This window comes from Carlito syrichta, unplaced genomic scaffold (assembly GCF_000164805.1).
Source record: "Carlito syrichta isolate Samal-C Ts95f unplaced genomic scaffold, Tarsius_syrichta-2.0.1 Scaffold308803, whole genome shotgun sequence".
NCBI classification, from domain to species: domain Eukaryota; kingdom Metazoa; phylum Chordata; class Mammalia; order Primates; family Tarsiidae; genus Carlito; species Carlito syrichta.
Genome location: NW_007252899.1, coordinates 257243 through 264167, shown reverse-complemented (window position 1 = coordinate 264167; position 6925 = coordinate 257243). Strand labels below are relative to the sequence as shown.

General features: G+C 48.2%; 1 protein-coding gene across 2 annotated transcripts in view; it reads right to left on the bottom strand.

Annotated features, from left to right (window-relative positions):
• The window catches only part of DPEP2 (dipeptidase 2), a 10009-nt gene extending 7132 nt beyond the window's left edge, over nucleotides 1–2877 (bottom strand). Inside the window, exon 1 of one of the 2 annotated variants that reach the window (XM_008065769.2) lies at nucleotides 2856–2877. The gene's annotated coding sequence lies outside the window, so the exon portion shown is untranslated. Of the gene's footprint in view, nucleotides 1–2050; nucleotides 2194–2855 lie in introns of those variants that run through there. The other variant, XM_021716372.1, reaches the window with a different exon arrangement.
• Nucleotides 2878–6925: the final 4048 nt, after the last annotated feature.

Genomic DNA, 6925 nt, shown 5'->3' with positions numbered 1-6925 from the left:
CAAAAAAAAAAAAAAAAAAAAATTCAGGCCAGACACGGTGGCTCATGCCTATAATCCTAGCACTTTGAGAGGCTGAGGTGGACGGATTGTTTGACCCCAGGAGTTTGAGACCAGCCTAGGTAATGTAGACAGACCTTGTCTCTACAACATATACAAATAAAAAAATTAGCCAGGCATGGTGATGTGTGCCTGTACTGACAGCTACTAGGGAGGCTGAGGCAGAAAGATCATCCAAGCCCAGAAGGTCAAGGTTGCAGTGAGCTATGATCATGCCACTGCACTCCAGCCTGGGTGACAGAATGAGACTCCAACACAAAATATAATAATAATAAAATAAGGTTTTAAAAATAGGGAAGAGGTAGGCAGGAATAAAGAAATAACAGCTGCTGATAAGGGAGTGGCTGGGAGAGAATTTAATTGTTTTTTGTTTTTGTTTTTTTTGAGTTGGAGACACCGCAGCCTCGACCTGCTGGGCTCCGGCAAGCCTTCCGCCTCAGCCTTCCAAGTAGCTGGAACTACAGGTGTGCACTACCACGCCTGGCTAATTTTTTGATTTATTGTAGAGATGAGGTCTCGCCAAGTTGCCCAGGTGGGTCTCGAACCTGTGGGCTCAGGCAATCCACTCACCTCAGCCTCCCAAAGCACGGGATTACAGGCTGAGCAACTGAGCCCGGCTAGAATTTAGTTTTTAAAGGTTTTTTTAGCTTTTCTCCAGAGGCCGAATGTCTGGCATCCTAAGAATTGAGGAAGGTGCTAGACCAGTAGAGGCAGGCCTTATTGAGCCAGTGAAGGTGGGAACTGTCTCTGTGGATTAGCTGGGCAGCAGTTTTCCATAATATCCAACTTCAGTCCTCAAACATCAGCCTTGAGGTGACCATATAAAGTAATCATGGAAATGCAGACACACCTATATCTTTATACACTAAAAGGCATGTGAACACTCACACCCCAGTGGTAAGCAGGTTTTAGCCAACAAGATGCCTGTCCTCCCCTCAGCCTCACCCAAGGCCACCCCGTGCCCTGTCCCTTGCAGGGGAAACAAGCACACACCAGCGAAATCTTGTCCTAGGAATTTCTGGTATCAGCGGCACAGACCTGAACACGGAGACAATTCAGGGACAGAGGCTACAACCCAAGTTATCCAGATGCTGGCAATGAGAGAAGTGGAAACAGGATGGGTGAAGGGAAGGCCAGGGCGTGACTCCAGAGCTGACCCTGAGTGTCACCCCTGATGACTCCTCCCTGACTCCCCCTACCCCACTTCATGGCATCTTCAAATCCTGCTGCTTCAATCTCCAAATGTCTTCTGGGAGTGTCTCCTTGTTCCCACTACCTCTTCCAACCAGGACAGGCCACCTTCGTCACTTACCTTCTCCTGGTCTCCTCACCTCCAGTTCATTCTTCACAGAGAAGCCAAACCTATTCTTTTTTTTTTTTTTTTTTTGAGTTGGAGTCTCACTATTGCCCAGACTGGAGTGCAGTGGCCACCGCAGCCTCGACCTGTTGGGCTCCGGCGATCCTTCCGTCTCAGTCTTCCCAGTAGCCGGAATTACAGGCGCGCGCTACCACACCTGGCTAATTTTTTGATTTATTGTAGAGATGAGGTCTCGCCTGCTTAGGCGGGTCTCGAACCCATGGGCTCAGGCAATCCACTCACCTCAGCCTCCCAAAGGCATGGGATTACAGGCTGAGGCACCGAGACCGGCGCCAAACCTATTCTTTTAACAAAATCTAGCTGGGCGCAGTGGCTCACACCTGTAATCCTAGTATTTTGAGAGGTGGAGGTGAGAGGATTGCCTGAGCCCAGGGGTTCGAGACCAGTCTGGACAACCTGGCGAGACCTCATCTCTTCAATAAATTAAAAAAAAAAAAGCTGGGTGTGGTGGCATGTGCCTGTGGTTCCAGCTACTTGGAAGGATGAGGTGGAAGGATTGCCTGAGCCTAGCAGGTATTTCAAGAACACGCAGGGAAGGAAGAAGTCAGACCGAGTTATAGTGCACGACTGTCTCCCAAACTCAGAGTGCAGAGGTAGGGTGCAGGTGGGGCTTACTTAGTATCCAGCAGTGCCCAGATGATTGTCCTCTTCATCCAGGCCCCCTGGTCCTGAAGACATACGCTGCCCCTGCTTCTTTCTGAGTGTTGCTCTGGATCTGTTCCCATGATAATTGATACAAACAAATTCCCAAGAAACAACAGTCTTGACGCCAGAAGACTGTTCTGCCACCACAGACACACATCCTCCAATCACAAAACTAAAGCCACTCTTCCTGAAGTGGCCAATAGCTAGCACATTTTTCTTCCTCAAAAGGCAGTCAATGTTTCTCTTTCTAGGAGAAGTGCAATAGCTACTAACACATCTCCATTTTCTGCTTCCACCCAACCTTCTCCCCAACCCCCACTTTTCTTTTCTGCAGCTTCACTAACCTCTGTCCGACATTCCTGGGCTGTTTTTTGATGAAGATAACTGATGACTTGGATCCCATGTGCACTGCTGAGCTCATCCTGCAGCCAGGCTCTGCCTAATTTCAGGCAGTACAGAGGATCCAGTACACAAGTTTCCCAGAGCAAAGCAGGCTTGAAGTGTCTGACTAGGCAGCTTCTGGGGACCAGATGTTCTGGTAACTCTGATGTGAAGCCTACAGGCTTGGCTTCTGTCCTGAGATTGGTTTGCATGCTATCCCACATACTTTTTTTTTTTTTTAGTCGGGGTCTCACTCTGTCGACTCACTGCAGCCTTGACCTTCTGGGCTCAGGTGATCCTTCTGCCTCAGCCTCCCAAGTAGTTGGGACTACAGGTGCATACCACCATATCTAGCTAATTTTTTTGTTTTTGCTTTGTTTTCGTGGCTTACGACGTTGCCTAGGCTGGTCTCGAACTCCTGGGCTCAAGCAATTCTCTTTCCTCAGCCTTCCAAAGTGCAGGGATTACAGACATGAACCATCGCCCCTAGTCCCCACATTCTTGAGGTAGTGCCATCAGCTGAGGATAGGGAAGGAGGTAAAAGGAGCTTGGGATGCAGTAGCTAGATCCAACAAGGCCATCAAGAATGTCCCTGGGGGAAACCCCCTCAGGTTCCCTCCTGCTCTGGGAGCTTTTCTTTCCTCTCAATAAATCCTGCTTTCTAAAAAAAAAAAAGAATGTCTCTGGGATTCAGATAGCATCCCCTGAATTGTGATATTCAGTTGCTTGGAGAGAGAGGCATATCATGGAGAACTCTGACAAATCCAAATCCTTTCTGGTGACATTTGCTCTCTAAAAACCAGGGAGTGGGCAGGCCTCTCCACTCTCTCAGGCTTAGGTTTTGCTGGGACCTCTCTTTCCTCCTTTTCCCTCCTAACAGCACTCTATAATGGTTGGCTACTGCTGAAGCTGGCAGACGAACTCACTGAGGCCACAACCACCACATTCTGGCACCTGGCACTATACTTGCACGCCAGACATGCTCAGCCAACATTTCTTGAAGAGCAGGTCAACTTGGCACTTAGGAGGATGCTGCCTCCACTTCCTTCACTGAGCAAGCCAGTATGCAATAATAGTGATGATGAGAGCAGACAGGCAGACAGAGTTACTATGTGCCCAGAGCTGTGCTACTAATGTTTTGTTGTTGTTGTTGTTTTGTTTGCTTTGTTTTGTTTTGTTTGAGTCAGAGTCTCTGTCGCCTGGGCTGGAGTGCAGTGGCATGATCACGGTTCACCGGAGCCTCTACCTCCTGGGCTCAGGCAATCTTTCTGCCTCAGCTACTGTGTAACTGGGACTACAGGTGTGCGCCACCATGCCCAGCTGATTTTTTGATTTTTGTAGAGATTAGGCCACACTATGCTGCCCAGGCTATGTGCTACCGGTTTGACATGATTTAGCCCATGCAGTCCTTACAATAACCCACAAGATGGGGTTTTTTACCAGCCTCATTTTGAAGGTGAGAAAATTGAGCTGCTGGGCAGGCAAATGATTGCAGTGATGCCCTCCTGGCCAAGTCAAATGGGGATTCCTTGAGTCCCTCTACTTCGAGCTACTGCCTCTCTCACCAGGAAAGGCCTCCAATTCCTTACATCCATCCATTTGTCCAGACATCCTTGGCTGATCACCCCACTGGTACTGGCCCTTTGCTAGGCTGTGCAGTGAGGTGATTGGACAAGTTTCCAGTTATCATATGTGCTGGCATAAGCATACAGGGAGAGGGAGCTGTAGGAGCACCAGGTTCTGGGAGCCAGTGCTGACCACGTGTCTACTACACAGAGTGTGTGATTTCACATTTAGCCTCAAGTTCAGACTTGCTGTCTCTTTTACCCAATCTAGCCTGCTCATCTCTGAAGTCTGTCAAACCCATTACCATAGCAGTGTCACTATCCATAGCACACCCTGCCCCAGAGCCCTCTAAGCTTTGTTTCCTTGTTTTTCTTTTTTCTTTTTCTTTCTTTCTTTCTTTTTTTTTTTTTGTGAGTAACTGGAGCCTGCAGCCCCTGGCTGGGAGCTGGGGCCAGGATGCTCCAGCTTCCTGTTTTTATTGCAGGCAGCCTGCCCTCCTATGAAGCTGACCGTGTGAGCTCTCCCTGATTCCCAAACTGACTGAACAGCAGGCTGTATCTCAGCACCCATTATTCTCTCCCTTTTAAAACTTTTCATTAAAGAAAAATTTGAATATATTAAAAAGTAGAGAGGTAGGCACAGTGGCTCACACCTGTAATCCTAGTATTTTAGGAGGGTAAGAGGGAAGGATCATTTAAACCTAGGAGTTTAACATCAGTCTTTTGTAGAGATCCTGTCTCTACAAAAAATTTTAAAACTTACCTAAGTTGTTGATTACTTCACAAATTATTCAGAAATACATTAGTTGGTTTAAAAAAATAGAAGACTGTATTGAACTCCCATGCAGCCATCACTCAGTTTCAACAATTTTCAACTGATGGTCCATCTTGTTTCATTTATACTCTCACTCCTCTCTACAGTTTATTATTATTATTATTATTATTATTATTATTTTGAGTTGGAGTCTCCCTCTGTTGTCACCCAGGCTGGAGTTCAGTGACACGCTCATGGCCACTGAAGCCTCGACCTGCTGGGATCAAGTGATCCTTCTGCTTCAGCCTTCCAAGTAGCTGGAACCACAGGCATGGGCCACCACGTGTGGCTAATTTCTTGATTTACTGTAGAGATGAGGTCTTGCCAAGTTGCCCAGACTGGTCTTGAACCCATGGGCTCAGGTGATCCTCTCGCCTTCACCTCCCAAAGCGGCATGAGCCGCTGCACCTGGCTCTACAGATTATTTTAAAGTAAATCACAGACACATTTTTCCTCCATATGTAAATGTGAATCTTAAAAGGTAAGGGCTTCCAGGCTCGGTGGCTCAGCCTGTAATCCCAGCACTTTGGGAGGCCGAGGTGAGTGGATTGCCTGAGCCCGCGGGTTCGAGACCCATCTGGGCAACTTGGCAAGACCTCGTCTCTACAATAAATAAAAAAATTAGCAGGGTGTGGTAGTGTGCACCTGTAGTTCCAGCTACCTGGAAGGCTGAGGTGGAAGGATTGCCAGAGCCCAGCAGGTTGAGGCTGCGGTGACCGGGAGCGTGCCACTGCACTCCAGTCTGGGTGACAGAGTGAAACTCCAACTCAAAAAAAAAAAGGTAAGGGTTCCTTTTAAAAGACAACTATCAGCTGGCTGCAGCGGCTCACACCTGTAATCCCAACAGTTTGGGATGCTAAAGTGGAAGACCAGTCTGGGTAACAAAGCAAGACCAAAATAAATAAAGAAATAAATAGGCATGGTGACACAAACCTATAATCCCAGCTACTCGGGAGGCTGAGGCGGAAGGATTGCCTGAGCCCAGGAAGTCCAGGCTGTGATAAGACGTGATCACTGCACTCCAGCCTGGGTGACAGCATGAGATTCTGACTCAAAAAAAGAGAGGAAAAGCCGGACTTGGTGGCTCAGCCTGTAATCCCAGCACTTTGGGAGACTGAGGTGAGTGGATTGCCTGAGCCCGCGGGTTTGAGACCCGCCTGGGCAACTTGGCGAGACCTCATCTCTACAATAAATCAAAACATTAGCCGGGCATAGTAGCATGCGCCTGTAACTTCAGCTACTCAGAAGGCTGGGCGGAAAGATTGCTGGAGCTCAGCAGGTCGAGGCTGCGGTGGCCGGGAGCAGCCACTGCACTCCAGTCTGGGCGACTGAGTGAGACTTCAACTCAAAAAAAGGGAAAAAAAAATCTCCACAAGATGCGGTGGTGCATACCCGTAGTCCCAGCTGCTCCAGAGGCTTAGGCAGGAGGCTCCTTGAGCCCAGGAGTTTGAAGCTGCAGTGGGCATGATTGTGACATTCATTGCACTCCAACCGGAGTGACACAGTGAGACGCACACACACGTGGAAACACTCATTATGCTCTGCATTTCCTAATTTCTTAAAGAATCTGCCTGAGAGTCATGCTATCATTGCAGAAGTTATAAGGTTAAAAGCAACTCTCAAGGGTCTTTTATTTTAAAGTCAGGGCTGGCCAGGTGCGATGGCTCATGCCCGTAATCCCAGCACTTTGGGAGATGGAGGTGAGGTGAGAGGATGGCCTGAGTCCAGGGGTTTGAAACCAGCCTTTGCAACTTGGCAAGACCTCATCTCTACAGTAAATAAAAAAATTAGCCAGGTGTGGTGGCTACTTGGAAGTAGTTCCAGCTACTTGGAAGGCTAAGGCGGAAAGATCGTCTGAGCCTAGCAGGTGGAGGTGACAGCCTGGGTGACAGAGTAAGACTGTGACTCAAAAAGAAAAAAAAATTAAGGGCTTAAGATCATGTTTCAGCAGGCATGGTGGCTCATGCCTATAATCCCAGTACTTTGGGAGGCCAAGATGAGAGTATTGCCTGAGCCCACAGGTTTGAGACCAGCCTGGGCAACTTGGTGAGACCTCATCTCTACAATAAATCAAAAAATTAGCCA